The sequence below is a fragment of the Sciurus vulgaris genome (genome assembly GCF_902686455.1).
Source record: "Sciurus vulgaris genome assembly, chromosome: 9".
Taxonomy (NCBI): Eukaryota; Metazoa; Chordata; class Mammalia; order Rodentia; family Sciuridae; genus Sciurus; species Sciurus vulgaris.
The window spans coordinates 97,438,814-97,466,713 of record NC_136469.1 but is presented as its reverse complement, the minus strand read 5'-3'; the positions used below and the strand labels follow the sequence as shown (position 1 = coordinate 97,466,713).

The window sequence follows — 27,900 nt, the reverse complement described above, 5'->3', positions numbered from 1 at the left end:
AGAACATGAAGTTTCCCTTTGGATTACATTGAAATTCTTCAAGAAAAGCAATTTATTTTAAGGATCTTGAACTGAAATATCCTATTAATGAAGGATGAGAACATGGAATATCTTGACCAGATAAATATAATCAATTCATCTAAACTTTGAAATTGTAATTCAAAGTCAAAACAAAAAAAGAAGTAAAAAAAAAAAAAAAAAAAAAAATATATATATATATATATATATATATATATATATATGTCCCAAGGAAAGTCTAACAAATAAAAAGAGTAGGCAACAATAAAATAATATGATGTATTGGCCATTTCTATTTTTTTCAGAATAGTTAAATCAAGCTAATAGCTAAAAAGTACTTTTGATGAGACACTGGGAGGAAGGAAAAAGATTAGAGAGGAATGATGGTATGGAGATCCTTCACTGCCTTGGTATAAAGGTAGTAAGGAAAAGGGAAAAAGTAAGTACTATATACTTGTAATTATTTTTTTGTAGATTTCTTGATTATTAAAAATAATTGAGCATTCCACTTTCAGACCCTGGCCTGCCTGAGACCATGCCCCATGCTGACTCTGCACCCATGCTGTGGTTCCCTATCTACCACAGTGTTCAGAAGTTGGTGCAGACATCTTGGATTATCCCCAAAGGGGAAACTGCCATCTTTAGGTGGGGCAACTCCCATCCTGAGATGCCTACTGGAGACTGGAAGCATTTTGTCAGGTACCTCTCTTGCATCAGGATACTGAAGACTGGAAGGTTTGTACGGTTAATGATTGTTACACTGTTTTTTTTTTAATTTTTAATTTTTTGTTTATTTTTTCTCACTCTATTTTCCTTTTATTTACCTGTTTCCTTGGAGTTTTTTTCTCCCTCTTCTCATGCTAACAACCAACTTCTTTTGATCCTGCTCTCACTCTTCCCATGATCTGATCCCTCTATACACTCACTTCTTATCCCATTAACAGTAATATACTACACCCATCCCCATCATCTTTGTCCACCATTAGAAATTACAGATCTCATTGCAAGCCTATTGACTATATTGTAGATAATATTCAAACACATCCTCTCTGTTTATTACAATACTATTAATATCTTCATAGGGGTTATATGGTTTAGGGCTGCATATTGCTTGTATTGAGTGCTGCTAATAATGATCTCCCACTTACAGGAGAGTTATTGGAAACCTACAGGGTCACAATAAGCCTACAGGGGGGAAACTGCAATACCTTAGATTCTCACTACTAGAGGGGAAGATACAGGAACAACATGAAGAAACAAGGGAAGAAAGTGTCCCAAATAAAACTAGATGCTATTTTAAAAGAATCCAATAACAACATGACCATAGAAATGTCAGAAAAGGAGTTTAGAATGTACATAATTAAAATGATCTGTGAAGCAAAGATGAGATAAGAGAGCAAATGGAGGCAATGAATGATCATTCTAATAGACAGTTAAAAGAACAACTGTAGGAAGCAAAAGATCATTTCAATAAAGAGACAGAGATTCTGGGGGAAAAAAAACAAACAGAAATCCTTGAAATGAAGGAAAAATAAATCAAATTAAAAAACAGAAAGCATAACCAACAGAATAGATAATTTTGGAAGACAGAATATGGGACAATGAAGACAAAATATTTAATCTTGAAAATAAAGTTGAAAAACTGAGAAGATGGTAAGAAATCATGAACAGAATCTCCAAGAATTATGGGATATCATGAAAAGAACAAATGTAAGAATTATTGGGATTGAGGAAGGCACAAAGATACAAACCAAAGGATTCAACAACCTATTCAATGAACTAATATCAGAAAATTTCCCAAACCTGAAGAAAGAAATGGAAAATCAAATACAAGAGACTTACAGAACACCAAATGCACAAAATTAAAACAGATTAACAACAAGGAACATTATAATGAAAATGCCTAACATACAAAATAAAGATAGGATTTTAAAGGCTGTGAGAGAAAAGTGTCAGATTACATATAATGGGAAACCAATGCAGATATCAGCAGATTTCTCAGCCCAGAACATGAAAGCTAGAAGGGTCTGGAACAACATACTTCAATTGCTGAAAGAACACACATGATAACCATGGATCTTATAGCCAGTAAAATTAACCTTCAGATTTGATGATTAAATAAAATCCTTCTATGATGAACTAAAGGTAAAAGAATTTACAAATAGAAATCCTGTAACACAGAATATTCCCAACAAAATATTTCATGAGGAGGAAGTATAAAACAACAATACAAGTCAACAAAGGGAGGAACTACTCTAATAGAAAAGGCAATCAAAGGAGAAACCAAGTCAAGTCAAAAACTGAAAATAAGCCAAAATGACCAGGAATATAAATCATATCTCAATAATAGCTCTGAATGTTAAAGACCTAAACTTATTAATCAAAAGACATATACTGGCCGATTGGATTAAAAAGAAAGACCCAAAAATATGCTGCCTCCAAGAGATTCATCGCTTAGAAAAAGACATCCACACACTAAAGGTGAAAGGATGGGGAAAAACATACCATGCACATGGACTCAGTAAAAAAGCTGGGGTTTCCATCTTCATATCAGATAAAGTGGATTTCAAGCCTAAGTTAGTCAGAGGAATAAAGAAGGACATTTCGAATTGCTTAAGGGAACCATAAACCAGTAAGACATAATGATTGTAAATATTTATGCCCCAAATAATGGTGTGTCCATGTATGTCAAATGAATCCTTCTCAATTCCAGGGAATAAATAGACCACATCACAATAATACTGAGTGACTTTAACAACACACCACTCACACTGCTGGATAGATCTTCCAAACAAAAACTGAACAAAGAAACTATAGAATTAATTGATACAATCAATGATTTAGACCTAACAGACATATATAGAGTATTTCATCCATCATCAAGTGAATACACTTTCTTCTCAGCAACTCATGGATCCTTACCTAAGAATCCACAAATCTACTCTAAGCAAATACAAAAAAATAGAGATACTACCATGTATTCTATCAGATCATAATGTAATATAATTAGAAATCAATGATAAAATAAAAAAACAGAAACTACTCCAATACCTGGGGATTATATAATATGCTGTTCAACAATGCAATGATAACAGAAGACATCAGGGAGGAGATAAAAAAAATTCTTAGAGGTAAACAAGAACAATGATTACAACATATCAAAATCTTTAGGACACTAGAAATCAGCAGTAAGAGCAAAGTTCATTGCATTGAGCTCATACATTAAAAGATTAAAATGTCAACAACTAAATGACCTAACATTACATCTCAAAGCCCTAGAAAAAGAACAGATCAACACCAAAAGTAGTAGAAGACAAGAAAAAAATAAAATCAGAGATGAAATCAATGAAATTAAACAAAAGAAACAATTCAAAAAATTAACAAAACAAAAGTTGCACTTTGAAAAAGTAACAAAATTGATAAACCCTTAGCCATACTAACAAAAAAAGGAGCAAGAAACTCAAATTACTAGAATTCATGATGAAAAAGAAAATAATCATGACAGACAACATTGAAATACATAGCATAATTAAAAGCTACTTTGAAAATTTATACTCCAACAAAATATAAAATATTGAAGACATTAACAAATTTTGGAGACATATATGATCCTTCAAAACTGAATCAGTAGGGCAGATCAATTTCAAACACTGAAATAAAGAAGATATCAACAGCCTACCAACCAGGTCCAGATGGATTCTCAGCTGAGTTCTGCAACACCTTCAAAGAAGAACTAATATCAATACTCCTCAAAGTATACCATGAAATAGAAAAGGGGGGAACTCTTCCAAACTCTTTCTGTGAGACTAGTATCACTCTTACATCAAAACCAGACAAAGATGCATCAAGAAAAGAAAATTTTAGACCAATATCCCTGATGAACATAGACACAAAAGTACTTAAAGTTCTGGCAAATCACATACAAAAACATATTAAAGAAATAGTGCACCATGATCAAGTGCAGTTTATCCCAGGAATGCAATGTTGGTTCAACATCCAGAAATCAAAAAACGAAATGCATCACATCAATATACTTAAATTTAAGAATCATGTGATTATTTCAATAGATGCTGAGAAAGCATTTGATAAAATACAGCACCCCATCATGTTCAAAATACTAGAACAGCTAAGGGTAGTAGGAACATATGTCAACATTGTGAAGGCTATCTATGATAAGCCCAGGGCCAACATTATTTTATATGGAGAAAAACTGAAAGCATTCCTTCTAAACATTAGAACAGGGCAGCAATGCCCTCTTTCACCACTTCTATTCAACATCATCCTTGAAACACTAGTCAGAGCAATTAGACAGGCCAAAAAAATTAAAGAGATATGAATAGGAATGTAAGAACTCAAGTTATAACTATTTGTCAATGACATGATTCTATATTTATAGGATCCAAAAAACTCCACCAGAAAATTTCTAGAATTCATAAATGAATTCAGCAAAGTAGCAGAATATAAAATCAAAACCCATAAATCTAATGCATTTCTATTCATAACTGATGAATCCTCTGATAGAGAAATTAGGAAAACTACCCCATTCACAATAACCTCAAAGAAATAAAATAAAATACTTGGGAATCAATCTAACAAAAGAGGTGAAAGACCTCTACAATGAAAACTACAGAACACTAAAGAAATTAAAGACAATGTGAAAAGATGGGAAGATCTCCTATGTTCTTGGATAGGCAGAATTAATATTGTCAAAATGGCCATACTGCCAAAAGTGCTATACAGATTCAGTGCAATTCAAATTAAAATCCCAATGATGTACCTCATAGAAATAGAGAAAGCAATCATGAAATTCATCTGGAAGAATAAAAGACCCAGAATAACCACAGAAATCCTTAGCAGGAAGAGTGAAACAGGAGGTATCACAATACCAGAACTTAAACTCTACTATAGAGCAATAGTAACAAAAAAACGGCATGGTATTGGCACCAAAATAGACAGGCAGATCAATGGTACAGAATAGAAGACACAGAGACAAACTCACATAAATACAGTCACCTCATACTAGACAAAAGAGCCAAAGACATACAGTGGAGAAAAGATAGCCTGTTCAACAAATTGTGCTGGCAAAACTGGAAATCCATATGCAGTAAAATGAAATTAAACCTCTATCTCTTACCCTGTATAAAACACAACTCAAAATGGATCAATGACCTAGGAATTAGACCAGAGACCCTGCACCAAATGGAAGAAAAAAATAGGCCCAAATCTTTATCATGTCTACTTAGGACCAGACTTCCTGGACAAAACTCCGAAAGCACAAGAAATGAAAGCAGGAATCAATAAATGGGATGGATTCAAACTAAAAAGCTTTTTTTCAGCAAAGGATACAATCAATAATGTGAAAAGAGAGCTTACAGAGTGGGAGAAAATCTTTTCCACATACACTTAAGATAGAGCACTTATTTCTAAAATTTGTAAAGAACTTACAAAACTTTACACCAAAAATACAAAGAACCCAATCAATAAATGGGTCAAGGAACTGGACAGACACTTTACAGAAGACATATAGGTGATTAATAAATATATGAAAAAGTGTTCAACATCTCTAGTAATTAGAGAAATGCAAATTAAAACAACTCTAAGATTTCATCTTACTCTGATTAAATGGCTATGATCAAGAACACAAATAATAATAGATGTTGGCGTGGATGTGGGGGAAAAGACACACTTTTCATTGCAGGTGGAATTGCAAATTGGTGCAGCCACTCTGGAAAGCAGTATGGAGAATCCTCAGAAAACTTGGAATGGACCCACCTTCTGACCCAGTTTTCTTGATTTATACCCAAAGGACTTAAAATTAGCATACTACAGTTATGTAGCCACAACAATGTTGATAGCAGCTCAATTCACAATAGCTAGATTGTGGAACCAAACTAGACACCCTTCAACAGATGAATGGATAAAGAAATTGTGGTATACATACACAATGGAATATTATTCAGCCATAAAGAAGAATAATATCATGGCATTTGCAGATAAATTGTTGGAATTGGAGAATATCATGCTAAGTGAAATAAGCCAATCCCAAAAAAACAAAGGCTGAATGTTTTCCCTGATAAGTGGATGATATATAATGAGGGAGGGTGGGTAGGAGCGAGAGAAGATGGAGGAACTTTAGATTAGGTAGAGGGGAAATGAGAGGGAGGGAGGTATGAAAAATGGTGGAATGAGACAGACGTCATTACCCAATGTACATTCATGGTTACACGAATGGTATGAATCTACATCATGCACAACTATAGAAACGAAATTGTACTAATGAATCAAAATGCAGTCTGCAAAAATTTTAAAAATTTAAAAATTTAAAAAAGAAATAAAAATAAAGGAAGAAAAGCACACTATGTAGTTAAATTTTATGTCTAAAACTTTTAATTTTCAATTCTTTTCCATTTTTTATATAATAATGACAACAGTGTCAAACATAACAGAAAATCTTTAAATTCAAATTTTCTATAACTGAAAAATGGATTTTACACTTTGTTACCAAAATGTTCCTTCATCATGTTTGTCAGTGCAAATGATGTTAAAACATTAATTTCAAACTGTAGTAGAGACAATGAAAAATGGTCAGATCTTAGCCTACAAAATTCTGAGAAATATTTATTCAAACAGTAAAATTAAATTCAGCATTTAAGTGTAAGTATATATACTCAAAATTTGCACATTTTTACTAGATTTTCCCAAGTCTCATAAAAGCTAACTTCTATTACATTCGAAGCAACATTAAAGATGAATGTTGCAGAGATATTATTAATAAATAAATGCATAGATTCCACCTTGATGAAAACCAAAGAAGAAGGATAGCTGGGGAATTAAGTTCAAAAATTTTGAATGGTTAACACCCATAATAGTTTAAAAAATTCTGAAGCAAAGTGAGTATATAAACTCACTGATAATATCCTTAACTAAGCCTATTTCTGCAGTCTTCTATAAAAGCCAGACAGCATACTTCAGGAAAAATACTGGAAGAGAATGGGAAATTATCCACTTTATGATTCTTAAAATTAAAAATTCTTTGGCCTGAAATAGACCCTTTAAAAACCAAAAGAAATATGTCTCATGAAAATTTCACATAGAGTATAAAATTGTGTACCCATAATTTTTTTATGGAATCTGTTTAATACGTATTTGATTTTATGAACAAAACTTTTGATCATTGCCTACACTCAGATTCTTAACTGGGAATATCCTACAGCTCTAGAAGAAAGTAAAACTGAAGTTGGGCCCAGTGGCTTACGTTTTAACCACTCAGGAGGTGGAGGCAAGAGGATCTCAAGTTCAAGGCCAACTTCTGCATTTTTAGCAAAACCTCAGAAACTTAATGAGACCCTGTCTCAAATAAAAGAAATAAAAAAGTTTTGGGTTGTAGTTCAGTGGTAAAGCACCCCTGGGTTCAATCCCCAGTCCCCAGAAATATAAAAAGAAAACAAAACTTGAGTCTCAAATTTAGATTATTCTCAATCCAATTCAAGTAAAAAAGTAAAATCATTAAGAAATTGAGCTCCCTCCACATGCTATTTTCAATGATTCAGCTGTAACTCTGATGAATACTTTCTATGAAGTTTTAAAAACATCTAATTTAATCTCATCTACATATGTGAAGTTATGTTATTATTACTGCTCCCAATTTACAAATGAAGAAACTGGGGCACAGAGAAGTTATTGGCCAAGAGCACATAGCTAGTCAATAACGGACAGTAGGTCTGACCTAGGCAGTCTGGCTCCAGAGCCAACCAGCCTAATAAACACTTCCTGGCTCAGCTTCTCATTATAAAAAGTTATAGACAGCTAAGAAAAATAAAATTGCAGCCTGCATATGGGTGTAAACACTAAGCCACATATTTTATTACATATTATGTCTACATAGCACCTTATCTGTTCTTAAGACACTTATTGCACTCCAGAAGTATAATTTTTTAATATATATCCTCTCGCATAAGTTTATATCAAGATGTTAAATTCCTTGACATAAAAACTGCCTGATTTTTTTGTATTGTTCAAAATCTTCAGTCAAGTTCTTTGAATTCTTTAAGCATTCAATCAGTATATGAATGGTAGAACATAAATCTACCTTCTATATTAAGAAACCAGAGAAAAGAAAAATGTAGGTAACACAATGAACTATTGATCTGGATTAAGTTTTGACTCTCTGTTTATAAATAACTCTCTTGCCCTTCTCCTCCAAAAAAATAGAAATAAAAATCAACACTCCTGCTGAGAATGAACTCAATCCAAGAGAAGTAAACAAAATTAAATACACAATTTCAACATGTAGTGACTTTAGTCTTAATTTTTTGCAATTTAGTAACTGACAACCTACTTTACTTAAAGTTTAGTACATTCTTACTTAGTTACTAATTCAGTCTTTCAAATTTAACACATAAAAAATAAAATTAGAAACCAAAGAATATACACAACAATTATATTTTTAGCACTTTATTACAAAAAGATAAGGAAATGGCTGAGATCATAAACAGAAATTATCCTGGATCATAATGATGAGATACATCAAGCATATTTATTGATGTTACCATGAGATTTTCCCATTTCAGGGGCACCTAGGGGAGTACAGAAACAATGGAAAAAGAGGAGCGATTAGGAATAGAAATAGAATTGAGATTTATCCTCATTCAAATGATAGTTTAAGTCATATGACGCTCTATAAGCAATAGATGAGTTAGTAGTATATTTCAAAGCAAATGGATGAGAGAAATTTATAAATATGATAGGTCTAAGGAAATTAAAGATAATTATAGCATAGATCTGAAGCAATTTCAAAATATAAACAATGTGAGTTCAGGTTATCTGAACTTTTATCACTACCTACAAGGAAAATAATGATCATTGCAAACATCAAGTACACACAAGATGTAACATATTCTTTGAAGAGATGTCTACTGATTGTGAAATTAACTTCTTGGGGGGAAACAATGTGTATATTACATCAAAGATGGAAGAAGCATAAAATATCTAACATTGCAGTTACAGGATACATAAAATCTTATTGGACCAGTGACAAATATCTGTGCTTCAGCAATTTTATTATTTGCAGACTACCTTTTTGGAATATCTACAAGCTACATGGATAACTTACTTATCACTTTAAATCACATCCATTCAAAATTTACTAGTCTGAAATGTGTGTAAAGCAGACACTCTGAAAAATATTTAATTAATGGGTGTTTATTCTGCTTTTTCACTACTGTGACTAACAGACCCAACCAGCACAATTATAGAGGAGGCAAAGTTTATTTGGGGGCTCAGGGTTTCAGAGGTCAATCCATAGACAGCAGGCTCCATTCCTCTGAGCTCAAGGTGAGGCAGGACATCATGGTGGAAGAGTGTGACAGAGGGAAACAGCTCACATGGTGATCAGGCAATAGAGAGAGAAGTCTCCACTTGCCAGATACAAATATATATCCCAAAGTCACATCCCCAATTCCTACCTCTGCCAGCAACACCCTCCCTACCACCTCAGTTACCACTCAGTTAATCCCTATCAGGGGATTAATTTACTGCTTGGGTTAAGACTCTCACAACCCAATCATTTCTCCTCTGAACATTCTTGCATTGTCTCACACATGAGCTTTTGGGGGACACCTCACATCCAAACCATAACAATGGGATAATCTTCCATTCAAAAATTATCTTCCCTGAATAAAGTGCTTTCTGTACAGAGATAGATAACATTTACAAAGTACATGAAGACTGGAAGACTCTTATTTTCCGAAAATAAATATACAAATATAAAGTGTTTTGCTTTGAACACTAATCATAATTTAATATATGTTGATGTTCATGTTAAATATTGAGTAGTGAGCTTTAATTATTTATAAGAGTCAGAAGTCTTTATTTACTTCTCTTTCCTGAAGATTTGAATATTTTTTTATAATTCTGAGTTCTCATTGTTTCTGCCAATCAGATTGTACTTTAGTGTTACTGGCTCACCAAGATGTCAAGGAGTCAATTAACTTTCCATTTAATACTCATGTGGTTAATTTGAAATTATGAGGATGTGCTCATTATTTTATAAATGAGTTATTCATGCTGAAGACAACATTACCCATGAATACAAGCAGGTCATATTAAACAGGGAGGAAATGATAGTTATAAAATTTAGAAAACAAGACTGAAAAGAAGAAAAACCAAATTTTAAAATTGTAATTATCTGAAGAATAGAGATTACATATACTTACATATGGGTCTTAAATATATACATTTCATACCTTGAATTCCTCCTCCGGTTTCATATGTAAATCATGACACCTCACAGAGCTCCTTTCTAAGGAGTCGAAGTCTAACACTGTAATCCAGTTCTTTCCAAAGTCAATTTTTTTCATTAAAATTAGCATGAAATTAATAAGTATAAGGAGAATTTTAAACATTGAACCAAGACACTGTAGACCATATAGTATTATCTGGATCCTGGATGATGAGGCGGATGATGATCACGACTATAGTGGTAGTGATGGTTACAGCCACAGAGAAGCAAACCAGGAACAGTGTAGGTGCCTTTTCTCATGTAAGACACATGAAGTAGGTGTTATCAGGCATATTTTCCTGTGGAGAAAGCAGTAACTCGAGGAAATTCATAAACCATCTTTGTAACCCCATTAGTGTGAGATTGACCTAGTACTTGAATTAATATCTGCTTAAACCAAAGTTGTTTGTTTTGACTTTTCTGACTTATTTTTGACAGGTTTTGCTTGAGATTAAACATGATAAATCTAATAATTTTGTTTATTTTCACTCTGAGATTCCACTATACTTACAGTAAAGAGAAGAATTTTTAAAACCAATCATCAAAGAAGACAAAGAGGAAAGGAAGAGATGGTATGCATAAAGAAGTAAATGTTGGGAAGATGAAAAGGTAATGATATGAAAGAGAGGAGAGTCGAAATCCCTGCTGGAAATTTTGGAAAAAAATTCTAATCCAAGCATGAGTCAGGGTTTAAAAGAAGATAATTGATTAACATCCTTTAAAAGATTTAAAACTTTAATTTTCCCCTAAATCTTTTTCCCTAACTTTCCCACTTAGGCAATTATTCTATTCCAACCTGGCAAACAACCCCAGTTTCAGAATATTGAAGCAGAAATAATCTATTCTTGAGAACATCTGCACAGTTTAGGGTGGAAGAAAGATGCTGCCTCCCCATCCAAAAAAAAAAAAAAAAATAGATGGATAATTCACATAAAATGCAAATTCCCTGACCCACCTATCTCCAAAGTTCTCAGAATGTTACCTAGATGCTAGTACTGTGATGTAGAGACCAGACCTGATTATAAAATGAAATTACAAGAACATTATGATGAAGAATCAATGCCTGGGGAAAGGGTTAATTTTCCTATACTTTGTAACATTCTGAAATCTGTAGAAATGTACCTACATCACTTAATTGCTTGGCCAATTAATTACTGTCTAACCTATTACCTTGTAGGCTTCATTCTTAGAACTATAGCTCTTAGGGAGGTAAACTCCAGTTATCTTGAGTTACTGCTGCCTGTGGTGAAGGCTGCTTCATGATAATAATCACAGATGTATTAATGTCTTTGTTCTACACCTGTGAACTACTTACCATAAATTCCCTGTGCATGGTCTTCGGTCACATAGGCCAAGAATTTAAACCCACCAATGTTGTAGTGGTTAAGAAATGATGTCAAATTTCCTACAAAAGTCTGTGTAACCTCAGCTCAGGATCCAGAACTTCAGAGCACCGGCTCATCTGGGTCCAAGGGCATAATTAGACCTGAATTCTCCAACCCTCTAGTGATGCTTGGTCTCTTGCTGAGTGTGATTTCCATAACAGTACCAAACCAACACCACCAAACCTGGCCCTGTTCTGCCCAGTCTTGAAACTGGATGATTTCTCTCTTGAAAAACTGACCTGTCCCAGATTTAAAAAAAAAAAAAAAAAGTCCTTTAGCTATAATGATTCAGTCACCCAGGAATACAGCAAACTTTGCCACATCATTCTGTGGTCCATCACATACTCATTTACTCATCTGATCTTTTATTTCAGTTTTAATGAGATATAATTCAGAAATGAAAATTGAATATGTTTAAGAAAAGAGCATGATTTGATATATGGATACACTGAGAAATAATTACCAGAATCGATCAACTTGTTTGATAGTAGTATGGCCGTTGCTACTATTCACATGACATATCTTTGCCAACCTTTTGTATTCGACCTATTTCTGTTATGAATCTGAAGTGTGACTCCTGTGCATAGCATGTAGTTGGATCCTATCTTTTAATTTAATCTAATATTTGAACTTTGATTTGATTGCTTAATTCATTTTATTTATGATGTTATATTTGCCTTACATTTGCCATTTTACATTTTTTTCTCTATGCTTCATATCATTTTTGTTTCTCTTTTACTGCCTTCTTTTGTATTAAATGCATGTGATCTAGTAACATTTTAATTTGTTTAAAAGTTCTTCATAAGTTTTAAATTATATTCTTAGTGATTGCTCTAGGACTTAAAATATACATCTTAACTTATCAAAATCTACAGCATATTTTTATTTACATGATTCCATTGAAACATAAAAAAATACTCATATGCTATATGACCCACATTTTTCCTGTTTCTTTTTTAATTTATTTATTTTGATTCATTGTACACAAATGGGGTACAACTGCTGTTCCTCTGGTTGTGCATGAAGTAGAGTCGCACCATTTGTGTAATTATACATGTACATAGGGTAAAGATGTTTGTCTCATTCTATTATTTTTCCTTCTCCCCATCCCCACCTACCCCTCTTCTTCCACTATACAATCCATCCTTCCTCCATTCTTGCCTCTGTCCCACCCATGACCCACATTTTTATGCCATTATTTTTATACATACTACATTTATATGTTACAAACCCTAAAAGCAGAAGCATAATCAATACATTTTATACTCTTACATCTTTTTTAAACAAGATGTGAAAAGGAACAAGTTCAAGTGTTCATTTATAGAGTTTGTTATATTATTCTTCCTATTTACTATATCTTGTTCTCTTCATTCCCCCCACCCCCCGGGGATACTCATTACAATATGGTATCATTTCCTTATTCCAATAAATCTCTACTCCCACCCACCTATTCATGCTGTTTTTATCAAATATATTATGTTTCTATATTATAAGCTCAACAATATAATTACATACATATCATTTTATGCAATTACTTTGAAATCAGTTTTAAAAAGAATATAATTGCATGAAAATATGTAATTATACTGACTTGTATAATTAACAGCATACTGTCTTTAACAGCACTCTTTTGCCAGTGTGTTGATTTGAATTATTGTTGGGTGTCACTTGCTTTCAGCTTGAAGAACTCTGTTCCTTTTCAGAATTTTGAAAAAGAGCTTGCTAGCAACAAATCTCTGTTTTTGCTAATCTGGGCAAGTCTTTATTATACCTTCATTTAAAAAGATATTTTTGCTAAATATAAGATTCTTGGTTGACAGTTTTGTTTTGTTTTTTACTTTTAGCACTTTGAATATATTGTCCCACTACCTTCTGGCATCCATAGCTTCAGAAGAGAAGTTAACTGTTAATTTTATTGGAATCCCTTGTATATAATGACTCATCATTCTCTTTTGACTCTCAAGATTTATTGGCTTTCAATATTTTGACTGTGACATGTCTGGGTGTGATTATCTTTGCAACTACTCTGCTAGGCTTCTTGGATGTGTGTATTACTATTTTTCACCAAGTTTTGGAAATATAAAATTATAGAGAGTCTCAGGGGTGCCAAGGGAAGACCGATATTTTGATGTGAAATTGGGTCAGAAACATGAAATAGCTGACAGTAATGACATACTGCTCCTGTACTCAGATACCACATGTACTCCAAACTTCCAGTCAGCTTTGGGGTGTTTCTGCCTTAAATAGGAGAAGATGTAGGATTACAGCAGATACACTAATACTCTATTGCTCTGTAAGACATTATCATATCACAAACTTTTGAGCTTGAACAATGTCCATTTACTAGCTCACAGTTCTGAAAGTCAGAAGACCAAATATGTTTCATTCAGGCTTTCTGATCAGTGTCTTAAAGACTGAAATCAAGATGTCAGTTGGGCTGTGTCCTCAACTTGAGCTTGTTTAGAGAATAAGCTAAAGAATATTTAAAGATCAGTCAGATGATTCATCAAAATCATTTTCTTATGATTATAGAATTTTCTTGTTCATGTTTTGTTGAGAATCATTCTCAGCTACTTGATTTCTGCCTCAAGGTCAAGACTCTCCACACAAGGGAAGTTTCCTTCTTCAGGATCAACAGAAAAATCTCTTCTCAGTTCCCCAAGATGGAGACTTACATAACATACAGTACTTCTATGAATAACAATCTCATTACTATTTGTAATGTAACATAACCTAACAAGGGAGTGACTATACTATCATATTTACATACAAAGGAGAGGATTATATAAGGTATATACACCAAGGTCAAGAATCTTAAAATTGCATGACTACCAACAGATATTTCCATATATCTGCAAAAATTTTATAAAAAAATCTGGAGACAATAGAAAATGACTAAGTAATATAGAAAAAATCAAATATAGGGAAAGACATAGACCAAAACTTCAAAAATATACCTGCAATTAATATCCCTAAAGAGATTAGAAAAGACCTTTCCTCAAGAAATAAGAACTGGCAAAGCAAAATAATAAATAATCTGAAAAGAATAAAGTAATCTGAAAAACTAAAGTTATGATTGAAGAATTAATTTAAGTCCATATAAGATTTGATAAGTAAAATGCAAAAAATCCTTCAGGACAAAAGACAAAAGAAAAACAGATATTAATTGAGAATAAAGATTTTTAAAAATTAGAGGCACAATACAATATTCTAATATCTAAAAATCATAATTCATAGGAATAAAAGGAAAAAACTAAGGAAAGAAAATTAACAATGAAATAATATCAGAACATTTCTCTTAATGAAAAAAAAGTTTCCAAATTAAAGGGGACCTATCCAAATACTGTAAAATCAGTGAAAATATAGTCACAACAAATTATATGACTTTGCAAATTTTACAGAGAACATCCGAAAAAAGATAATTCAATATATTTCAATAATAAAAATAAAAATAAAGCCAAGTGTAGTGGCACATCCCGGCAACTTGGAAACCTGAGGTAGGAAAATTTCAAGTTAAAGTCCACCCTGGGCAAATTAGTGAGACTGTATCAAAATAAAAAGTACTGAGGATGTAGCTCAGTGGTAACATGTCATGAGTTCAATCCTCAGTCCCAAATAAAATAATATAAAATTAAAAATAAAATTAAGTAAAGTTAAAATAAAAATAAGAACAAGAAACACCTGGTTTTAAAATGACCTTAAAAAGTCTCAATAGCAACACTAGAGATAGAAGACAATGCATTAGTATCTCTAATATTCAGAGGGAAGTATATTTGCAATATAAAAATCCTTTATCTGCTAGACATCATTCAATTGAAAAACAGAGTAAAAATATTTTAGGCATGAGATATCCAAAAAAGTAACTCCTATGCATCATTTCTTAGAAACCTACTAGGAGTATGTCCACTAAAATGTGGGAGTAAACCAAGAAAGAGGAAATGAGAGTGTCTTGGAATCAGGAGATTCAACCACAGAGACCAGAAAAAGAAATTGCTAAAATCAAGACAAAAGAGAGTCTCAATGTCTGTGTTCTAGCATTGACGACAGCCTAAGTTTTATAAGTAAATACATGCAGGAAAGATGCCTTTAAAAAAAATTAGATGATCAAATGTGAATAAATGGATTCATACAGGTATTATAGTCTACATAGACTACAATGGAAATGGGCGGGGTGGATATATGATACCACACAAACAGGTAATGTAATCATGGTTAGCTATGTGACCGTGTCTGATCGGTGTTCACAGTCATAATTAAGTGAACACTGGATGTTAACTTAAGCCAAAGGTGTGATAGATAAATAATAGAATATGTGGGGAGAAATTATTTATGTGGGAGGAAGGATGGTATAAGACACCTATGTAGGAAGTGAGATGAAATTTAAATTAGAAAAATCAAAGCATATCATTAGGAGCAATTTATTTCAAAATATGGAGCTTAACAGCAAAAGAAACTGGAAAAGAAAGACTTTAAAAGAGTTTGTCGCCACAGAATAAAACTAAAGGGAAGCCAAAGTGTGTTCTTTGTTGCTACAGACAAAATTAATACAGTCTTAGTCCATTCAGAATTTCATAACAATACACCCTAGACTGAGTCTTTAAAAGTCACAAAAATTTAGTTCTCACAGTTCCAGAAAGTGGGAAGTGCAAGATTAAGGTACCAGTTGTCAGGTATCTAATGAGGGCCTGCTTTCTGGTTCACAGTGTCTTCTAGCTGTGTACCCTTGGGGTAGAAGGGAGCAGTCTCTCTTGGGCTTGCTGTATAGAAGCACTAATTCATCCATGCTGATTCTGCCTTCCTGACCTAAGTCCCTCAAAGGCCCTATCGTTGTATCTCCACCTTGACTGTTACACTATCAACATAAGAAATTTGAGAAAACACAAAAATTCAGACTGCAGAAAATACTAACATAGAGTGTATTTCTTAGTTTCCTTGTGTCCTAAGAATAAAACTCCACCTCCCCTGCAATTCATCATAAGCATTTTAGAAGTCCACTGCCATTGATCCTTTATGCAAGATAGTTCATATAAAGCCTGTTACATGAAAGGCATTGATGAAATTATGGTTTCCTTTCTGTCTTCCTGAATTTCAAATTAGATTATGTCGTTCCTTCCTCAGCTTAAATTCCTGAAAGGCTGCACCTAGTCCTCAGAAACAATTTGCAAGTCCTTGTTACCATTCAAAAACCTTTGAGATTTGATCTCATCTGTTTTAAGACTCAACTTACTCCCCATACTTGCCCCAAACATTCTCATTCATACAGTAAACACTCATGGCCTTCATTCCCCATACGTCCGCAGGTGCCATTCAATGTGCTGGGAAATGTCTACTCCACTTCTCAGGCTAAATAATTCCCCTTTTTGTTCAAGACTGCACCCCAAATTCACTTTGCATAGACTTTTTCCTGAATTTATATTCCCACAAAGATCTTCCTACCCTATTTCCTATGTTTTTTAGCTTAATAAGCAATATTTGAATCTCCTCATTTTCCCAAATTCTAAATGTAGTCAAGAGTCCTTTTTCCTGTCTGAGGACCATGTAAAATCAAGGACTAAATCCCATCATTCTATTGACAATATATCTCTTTATTCTATCAACTTCCCTGCTCAATTTCAATATAGAACATTATCATTTCTGCTCTTGAATATTATGGCAGCCTATGTTTTTATTTTCTGTCTTGCATCTTGTTGCAATCCATCACCCATAGTGAAGTTAGAATGCTAAAGGGATTCTCCGTTTGCTACCACTCAGTTTAGAGAAAATTTTTATATTGATTACATCTAATCTTATACTATACATGAAGCAAGATAATCTCTATTATCTGTTCTAGAAAATTGTGAGGACAATCTGTTTCTGAGTTACTCACAAGCAATGGAGTGAAGGGGTAAGCAGAAGTAAAAACTGTGAGCCAAAGTCTCTGAATTGATAACACATGGGATGACCACTGGTAGATTTTAATTCTCCCTGGACAATTATAAGAAAGAGAATTGAGCACTGAATCAAGTCCCAAGTGGCTCCCGGGTTTTTAATACCCTTGCTACTCAGTGAGAATTCGTGGACTACTAACAATGGCATCTCCTGGAATCTGGAAGAAATGCAGATTTTTGGACCACATCCCAACTTACTAAATTCAAATATGCATGCTATCAGTATATCAGATGACAAACATACACATTAAATTTCAGAAGTTTCTTTCAAAAAGAAAAGTTTTCTCCAAATCCACTCTCCTACCCTTCCAGCCCTCACACCCTCAAGGATTAAATGTCTTTCCTTCTTTTTCAGTTGTCATGATTTCTTCCTCAATTTTCAGCCAAAATCTTCTCTCTTTCCTGGAAGAGAAAAAACTTGCTACAAGCATGCATCTAAATCTTTGTTTGGAACTTTGGCCAAAAATTTCTTTTGAGTCCTAGTCTCTGTGCTTCCAGTATCTGTGAGTCACATTCTTCAAAATACTCTGGCAAGGAAAGGCCTTCAGGGTACAGGTGAAAGAATTCTGTGAAGGAAGAGAGGCAGAAAAATACACAGGAAATATAAGTTTAAATATCTGAAATTAATTCAAATACTTTATGGTACTAAACTATAAATGTAGTCATGCCAGTCCACACTTTAGCCTTTGGTGGCAACCTGATACTCTCAAGCATACTTTCTTTTCAAAATGACTTGTAAAACTATGCTGGATATTTATTAATTCATCAATCCTTCACTTTTCCTCTGATTTTTCTCAGATAAGCTATATATTCCTTTCCCAGTCTCAGTCCATGTTTCTAATAACACTGGTTCTATCTTTAGTTCCAAAGGTAGGCATAAAACCTCCATTGGCCAATTTGGACTGGCTAATGTGACTAAATAACCACAATCCCATGAACCAAAATAAGTCAATCCAGCTCAGAGATGACCACAGGACTCTCACTTAAGTAAGGAATTTGGCAAATGGTTTTCAGCAAACCAGATGTGAAAGATTGTGAGCTTTGGGAGCTGAGCCATATATTGTCTTAATTACATATTTATCCTTGTTCTTTTCTCTTTGCTAATAGCCCCTTAAAATACAAAAAGCATCCCAAGATTACTGACCTTAAAAAATATGTATATGCATGGAACTGATTTGGCCTTCAGATCCTAGCTTTCCAGAAAATGATAAATAACCAAGGCAAAGAAATGGTCTTTTCTGCTATACTAGAAACAGTAAGAAGATAAGTCTATCCACCTCAACAGAATAAATGGATGGAGAAAAAGAGCAGAAGACCAGAGAAAAACATGATCCTGAGGTTATTAATTGAACCCTGCAGGTTCTGCTTCTGAATTTAGGATTTGCAGGAACTAAGAATTTTCCTTTCTATGTACATCATTATAGAGTAGCTTTAGATTTTCTTTCACTTAGAACTACTAAGAGTCTTAATATAAAGGTCCTTTTTCTTCCTGCTTCCACTTAATTCACCAGCATTTGTTCTTATGGTAACACTCCTCCAAAATCAGCTTGTCATGATTTTGCTTGAGTCTGGTAAGTTACAGAATTTCTGACTTCCTCCTACAATGACTTTCCCGCCCCAGTTCATCAAGTTGAGTCTGACTCCACCTAAAGGACTCAGGTTAGAAGTCACTGGCTCTGAGAAGGTGCTGATTCCTGTCTTGCCCATGTCAAACCAAGTACTCTGCTGACTGTGCAGACACATCCACTGGTGTTAGTAGTAAAAAAAATTAACAGTATAAAAGAAGATTCACCAATAAATAAAAATTAATGCTCAGAAACAAATAATGTTTAAAAAATCTGGCTACCACTTGAGGGGAATTCCTAATAGATCCTTGCCTCCCCTCATGTAACAGAGCAGATCTCAGATAAAGTTGTTAATTGTAAAAATGGACATTAAAATCAGATGTTCACCTTCAATAAGATTAAATAAATGCAAATTTAAATAAAAATAAATTTATTACTAATCAAATTAGCAACTATCTATAGGAATGATGATTTTTAATAGTGGAATAAGTGTGCTTGCCTAGCATGTGTGAGGCATTGGGTTCAATCCTCAGAACTGTATATAAAAAAATAAGATAAAGGTCCATCTACAACCAAAAAAATTAAAAATTAAAAAAGAAGAAGAAAAGTTTTCCAATATGACTACAGAAGTTTTAAAATGTTCATACTCTTTAACCAGAAATCCCTCCTCAAGGAAACTAGTAAGAGAACTATGTATAAATATGAATGTAAAGATATCTACTGCTCTATATTTCAATATAGATTTAAAAAACTAAAAAAGATGTTATTCAAATGTATATTATTATATAAGAATGTAATATTTTATTAGCATAAAAGCTACTACTAATAAGATTTTTAAACACTGATATATTTCCTAAAATATGATATATAAGTTAAAATTAAAATACCATCTTGTCGAAGAATTATAATTCCTGAACACTGGTCACAGTTATTTTTCCTTAATAGACTGAGCTTTTATTCACATCATTTACTACTTTGGGAACATAAACAAGGTATTCCTGCTTTCTATTTCTAGTAAATAACAAGAAAAAATAAGGTCTAACACTATGGCAGCATTGAAGTTTAGTTAAAATGGTTATAATCAGATGTTCCATAAATGTTAGCTCTCTCTGTATTCCCTCTGTCAATTTTATCATTAGAGTTGGAGCTAATAAAATGTATTTATTTTCAAGCTGGCTTCTAACACACATATCATCATAACAGTATGGATAGACCAATTTACTTTTAAGGAAGCTGAGACTAAGAAATATGGGGACTTTTCCAAGGTCACACAGGCAACAAATAAAAGATCTGAGATAAAGATCCAGTCTTCCTGGCTCAGTTCATGGCCACAAAGCACATAGGACTAACTAATGCTGAAAAATAGGCAGCCTGTATAAACCTGAATGCCTAAAGGACATCTTCCTACTCCCATATTTTAATAATTGCCTTCCTATTTCAGAGCTGTTATCTGTCAAGTGTTCTGAGTTGGATCTGCCCCAACTTATTGTGTTTATTTTGTTTATAATTGGGATTCAAATGCTGGGAATAATAAGACCTGGTGGCATTTTGAAATGCCAAAGCCAACTTTTCTTGACCATCTAGACAGAGTACCTTTGTGAGGAAGAAAATGGTGATAATAGAGAATGTATGCCAAAATATTTTTTTAAAAACTAACAGAGAGTGAATTGATCCTTATAAACCAAGTGTTAGTTTTAAAGACTGAACAATTTTAGAAATGCATTTGCTGAATATTTTTAAAGAGACTTCATAACTACAAAGAGTATTATAACATCATCATTTCTGTATCTGCCCACTCACCTCTGGAAAACGGGAATATGAAACCAGAATAGATTGTGCTTCATTCTGCATGATTGTTCCAAGTTGTGTGGGAGAGCTGTGTGTGTTCTTCCTTGAATATCTTTGTGGAAATATATTATAGTGATCCTGCTGGCCCTAGGAGTGGTGGGTGTTGTACCATGTGGAGTTACTTGTGTGTTTGTGGGAAGAAAAGCTGTAGGAGGCTGGGGTGATGTGTCTGGAACACGCATCAGTGTATGAGTTAAGCATGAGTCAAGTGTGTATGAAACAGGCAGCAAAGTCTTACATGTGTTTTAGTGGAGCAAAATCTATTCTCAATATATCTTGAGTTAGATTTGAGCCTACCCATTGAAAAATCCAGAGGACTTCCAGTATTACCTTCACAGTCAAGTAAAAACCAAAGACAGCCATGGGAGCACAGAAGGTACCAATTTTCTAAAAGATGGAAACACCTACATTTCCATCACAACCAAGGAATGAAAGTAAACTTTCTAATTTACCTCTAATTTAGAGTCAGTGCTGTGTTTTAACACATTGTGCACAAAAGAACTTTGGTAAAAAAACAAAGCGTATGGAATAAACTCAAGATTTACTATAGAATTACATTTATCTTAGATGTTTAAACTTTGTTCTTAAAAATAGAATAAGCAATGTAAAGTTCAGATCATTGAAAATATACTTTTCCTTGCTCATTACTACTAGTAATGTTTCTCTGAGAATTTATTAATCAATATATTGCACACTAATTGAGGCTGTTAACGGTTACTCTGTGCAAAATGAATAACATATTCTTCTGGACCTGCAATTCACACTAAATTAATTGAATTTTTAATTTAGTTAGTTTTTTTTTACTGCTTCCAATGTATATCTCTACATCCATACTTAACCCTGAATATTAAAGTTTTTATCTTATAATCTGTTTCTACAACTCAACTGCAGATTTTTTAAAATAAGAATGATATATTTTGATTTACATGTCATTCCAAATATGGCAAGTACTCAATAAATATTGATATATTGTGATTACATGAATTGAATAATAAAGTGTTCTAATTAATATATACACAAGCAATTACTTGTATTCTTTTATACACACACACACACAATATCATGGAACATAGACAAGAAAGTATCAAAATCATAAATATCTGGGCCTTGATGGGTGAATAACAGTTTATATTCTCAGTCTGGCATAATTGTTGATTTTCCCAAAGAAATATAGCATTGTTCCCAGCCCTGACTTCAAAATTACTTACTTTCTAACTACAGAAAGAAGGTATCTTTAGCCTACTGACTCCTCATTTTGATGGTTTCCTGGAAGGTCATATATAGCATTGAATCACCTTTGAAGAATATGATAAAGTGAAGTCAAATTCAGTTTTCAGTCAGCAACCACATCAAAGAGATACTTCATAATAAAATAAAAGATACTCCCTAAACATTAATATCTTAAGTAATGATGTTCCTCATTCATTCATTCATTCATTTGGCAAATATATATTGTATACATACAATGTATCAGACACTCGAAGATTTGGGGAGAACTCCCTTCATTATTTCTCTAAGGGCAGAGATTTCAGACCTAGGAGTGATATACCTCATTTACAACACTACAAAGGACTTGTTTCTCACTGTTTTGAATAGAAGAATTCTATAAGTTAGCAAAAGTTACCTCAAAATGATGTAAACTTTGCAGATGAAATTTGGGGTCATTATGTAATTTTTTTTTGTTTTGAAATTACTTAACCTCTTTTTGATGGAATTGGAGGAGGGGCGCAGCAGATTCAATGGCTACTGTTTAGATTAGATATTAGTTCACTTGCCTTTCTTTAAAAGGAGTAACCTGGTGGTGTCAGAGACACTTAGCATCCATACAGAGTATCTTCACAGGTTTTCCTACCACTATCTTTATCTACAAAGTATCTTCAAAGTGGCAATTCATTGAGCAGATCCTTAAGAAAAATATTTTTAAAATAAACATAGGAATTATTTCTCTTTATATTGGTGCCATCTAAAATAGTATGGTGAAATACTAGAATGTAGGCATTTGAAATTTTTATGCTATAAATCTTTCTATAGAGTCCAAGTTCTGGACCAACCATAATGAATGTCATATTGATTCAGCCATTTCAAGATAATTTCTGACCTGACAACTCAATAGAAGTTCCTCCCTTTTTATAATCTCCTTATTTTAGAGGGGAGAAAAGCCTGGAAACTAGAATCTCTGGGTTAATATCCAATAGTGAGAGACATTTATAGATTAGGAAGGAATAAGTAAAGCATACTAGCCTTTAGCAGAAGTGAGATTTTGCAAAGCCTCCTGTGAATCACCTGCTTCAGTGTTGTAGCTGTGAACATCATCAAGTGCTTACTGCCATTTTAAAACTCCTGAAACAATACAAAAGCAACTATATGACTTTCCTTTTCAAAAATATATTGATTAAGAAAGATTATTTAGCTGGGTTTGGTGGCACACACCTGTAATCCCAGCAGTTCAGGAAGCTGAGGTCAGAGGATCACAAGTTTAGACCAGCAACTAAGCAGGACCCTAAGCAACTTAGCAAGGCTCAAAGTAATTAAAAATAAAGGGGGGCTGGGGACTAGGGATGTGGCTCAGTAGTTAGGCACCCTTTGGGTCAATCTTCAGTACCAGAAAAAAAATTATAATTTATTGAGTACTTCCTATGAACCAGGTACTGGTAGAGTTCTATTTGATACAAAATCAAATAAATAATTCCTTGCCCCCAAAGAACTTATTATAATTTGTATAACTATCTGACTACAACAAAAGACACACAAGGACTGAAACCTACAGAGATTGATTTTTTCTCATTTACAGATGGAGAGAAGAGGCAGTGCCGGGTTTGCTTTCACTGAATATTGAATGCAGCAATTTGATCCTGTGAAGTTGCCAAGGCAATGCCAACTGTCTATGCCAGCATATGGGGGTAGACAGTCACTCACATACACAGACACCGTGATTTTGTAAGCCTCCTTTATAACATACTCAACTAAAAATAAAAGTTTTCATCAAGATTATATTTTCTCATATTAAAATAGCCTAATTTGCCAGGCTGTGGAGAATAGATACTGAACCACTTCTGGCAGTTTGAAATGTGATTTAAATGTATTAAAAGATGAAATTATTTTGCCTCATGCACTTCACTGAAGGGTATCACAAGTAACATGAAGAGCAGAGTGAACTGCTTACTACACCCTTCATTCCTATATGCCTTAAAGGACACCTATTTTCTTATATCCAACTGAAGAAGATTATAATAAGGAAATGATTAATAAATTGGTTAAGTCAAGTACCTTTATATATATGTTAGTTAAAGCCATGATTTAAAAATGAAAGCACTTATAACCCTGAAATACTTTGGGCTGCATTCAGAATGTCAAATTTACATTTAATTCAAGTAGGAAACCGAGTTGTTTTTGTAAGAGATGAACTGAGAGAGTGCTAAACTTTTGATGTTGTCTTTTCAACGAAATCAATGAAAAAGCCAAAAGCAAACTGAATAATTTGATTTCCACTTTGTCTTTTAGTCTGCACATTTCTTTTAATCAAATCTTTTTTCCTTCGCCCTTATGACACTACTTAGTTAAGTATGAATATTATATATGGAATAATTCATTAGGTTAACTAAGAGATTAACAATAATATATTCAGAAGCACTTGACGATAAAGAAAATCAGGACTGAAAATAGTCTCAGCCAATATGTCACTGACCTTTTCAGAACACAAACTTTGTCTTTGTTAATGGCTCTGTGGATTCTCCAAAGCCTTGTTCCAGCAAAAGCCTTGTATTTTTTTTTTTTTTCATTTTCACCTTGTTAAAAAGAATCAAAATAATCACTTTCTTAATTAAAAGGCAAGGCATATATAAAGCAAATCTCAATTATGTCAAGGTGAAAATAAGTTATTGACAATAAATTGGAGAATATGTACAGAGCAAATGAGAAAGTTCAAATCAAAAAAAAAATAATGTTTTTGTAGAAGAGTATCACTTGTGTATGATTACAGATATATAAACACCAAAGGCAGGATTAGAAAAAAAATCACTTCTAATTCATACACTAGAGATGGATAAGAATATCCCCCTCAGTCAGTGCCACTAAATGGGTACCTAGAATATTAATCGAGATAATGTCATGATAATGCCAAAGTTTGCCTTCAGTTTGAACCCCAAACTGAAAGGTGACTTTGCTTCCTACTAGGCCTGAAATAGTGGATGGATGGATAAATTAATGAGTTAGTGAGTGAAGGAATGAGGAAATGAATAAAAATATTCTTCCTGATCAATCTAAGAATATAGAGGATACCAGAAACAATAATCAACACAAGACTAACACAGTCCAATTAGAGAACCGCAACTCCCAAATTAAATAATTATAAAATTTGCAAGATATGTCAGAGCAAACAAATATTCAAAGAAGCTTTTGATAAAATCTCAGTGCTTGAAATAAATTGAATATTTATTTCATTATCAGAGACAATAAATATTCTGAAAACTGAAAATAAGAATCCTAAAATAGTAATGTGACCAATTCACAAAGAACCCTCAACACTGTTGATTAATGAATGTACTTCTTCCCATTCTGTAGTATTCATCAAATTCCCTGAGACGATTTATTTTTCAAATATATAATCATGTTTTGCAATTAACCATGGCTCTCCATCCTATATATAGAAGTCCTTTATTGAAGAGATTATCCTTTCCCCCAATGTGATTTAAATGTATTAGCACTTTTATTAAAATATCAGTTCACTATAGCTGTATACATTTATTTCTGGGCTATCTATTCTGTTCCATTGGTTTGTGTGTCTGCTCTTATGCCCATGATATGATGTTTTCATAACAATTGCTTTGTAGTCACATAATGTGATGCCTCCAACTTTGCTCTTTTCACTTAGTGTTGTCTCTTTAGGATCTTTTGTAGTGCCTTACAAATTTTAGGAACTTTTTTTCTAGTTCTATGAAGAATGTCACTGATATCCTATACAGATTTAAGTTAAATCCATAGATTTCTTTGGGTAATGCAAACATTTTGACCATATTGATTCTTCCAATCCATGAATCATTCCATTTTTTTGTGCATCCTCCTTAATTTCTTTCATTAATGTTTTATTATTTCCATTGTAGAGATTTTTTTTTTTTTTACCTTTTTGGTTAACTTATTACTAAATTTTTATATATTTTGTATGTGTTAAATTTTAATAAGCTGAACTCAGAGAAGACAAATACTACATGATCTGACTTCTGTGTAGAATCTAAAAAAGTTGATCTCATAAAAGTAGAGACAGAATAGTGGTTACCAAAGCCTAAGGATGATAGGTGGAGGAAAGGGCAAGGAGAAACTGGACAAAGCAATGTTAGGAGGAATAACTTCTGGTGTTCTATTGAACAGTAGGGTGACTAGAGTTAACAATAATGTAATGTCTATTTCAAATTGGATAAAAGAATGGACTTTGACATACCGCCACACAAAAATGATAAATAATTGATGTGATGAATATACTAATTTTATCATTACACTATATATATTATATATATATACATCAAAACATCACATTTTATCTAATACACATACAATTATTGTGCTGATTTAAAACAAAATAAATCAAATCATCTCAGAACAGAAAGGGCCTTAATACTCACATTTGGTTTCAAATGACAAACAGGTCAAGGAACAACAACCCAGCTAAGACTACCTGTCATAATCATTTTGCAGCAAGGAAGCCCAAAATATTGTTGTCATTAGTAGTTTTGACTCATGTTGCTCATAATATGGTATATGTTACTAATAAAATAAACCTGAAAGTTTGTTAGTTTCCATTCTCTAGAGTAAATAATTTCTAACATTATATCTACAGCAATATATGTCTCTTTTACCTGAAGATCAGTATGCTGTTTTCCATAAGTACAAGAGTATCAGATTAATTACTAGGGAAACTGAAATTGTGTATGATAAATAATTTTCATTTACTTTGTGCATTTTAAGAAAACAAACAAAAATGATAAAAAGCACTCAAAGAATTTATTGTAGATTCAAACTCAGAATCCGAAGTTTCTAATTATGTATTTAATGATCTTCCTACTCCAACCAGTAATAGTCTTCTTGCTCATTGCAACATCTTAAATGCATCCATATGACAGCATGCTAAAGTGGAAGCTTCAGCTGAAACCCTAAAAACATAAGTATCAGGATTTTTTTCAGGATGGCAGACTAGAGGGTGACTGCATTTCATGTCCCTCCAGGACTCAGGATTCAAGAAGAGGAGGTATTGAGAGACTCGGGATGAGCTCAGAGCCACCTGGTGAGTCCTTTCCACTGGACAAGGCTCCCTGGACGGGACAGTAGTCCCTGAACGCAAGGAACATTGTGGAGTAGACTTGACCAGGGAGTCTCCCTTGCTGGAGCTGTGAACCTGGACAACTGGGAGCATTGTAGAGGAGGGGCCGCTCAGTGAGAGGCTTTGGAGCAGAGCAAGGGTCCCAGGACCAGGTGGCAGGACCAGAAGGGCAGGCGCTTCTTGGAGGAGGGGTGGCCCAGCGAGTCACTTCGGAGCGGGACAAGACCCCCTAGCCCAAGAAATAGTTCCGGATCCCAGGGAACATCCCAGAGGAGAGCTGCCCAGTGAGAGACTCACTCAGAGGACAAGGCTCCCTAGCACAGGAGGTAGGTCCAGACCCCTGGGAACATCGCAGAAGAGGGCTGCCCAGCACAGCAGTAGTTCTGGATGAAAAGGAACTTGTCAGAGGACAACTGCCCAGCAAGACATTCCCACCAGGTGATCTTCCCTGCCATGTGAGGCTTTCACACCAGGACAGTAGAACCAGAGACACAGGACTAGACCAGCCATGCCCCAGACCACAGTCTAGTCCCCCTTTTCACTGACCATCAGTCAACAAGCGAAGGCA

The 27,900-nt window shown here is 33.7% G+C and overlaps 1 long non-coding RNA gene across 2 annotated transcripts; it reads left to right on the top strand.

Annotated features, from left to right (window-relative positions):
• The first annotated feature begins 327 nt into the window (after positions 1–327).
• LOC306668978 lies at positions 328–27,900 on the top strand. Of its 2 annotated transcripts, none has more exons than XR_013765991.1 (4): positions 328–457; positions 534–762; positions 23,814–23,959; positions 27,238–27,900. It is a non-coding gene; the product is annotated as an uncharacterized lncRNA (long non-coding RNA). The 2 variants fall into 2 exon arrangements; XR_013765992.1 differs by having other exon boundaries at positions 27,197–27,900.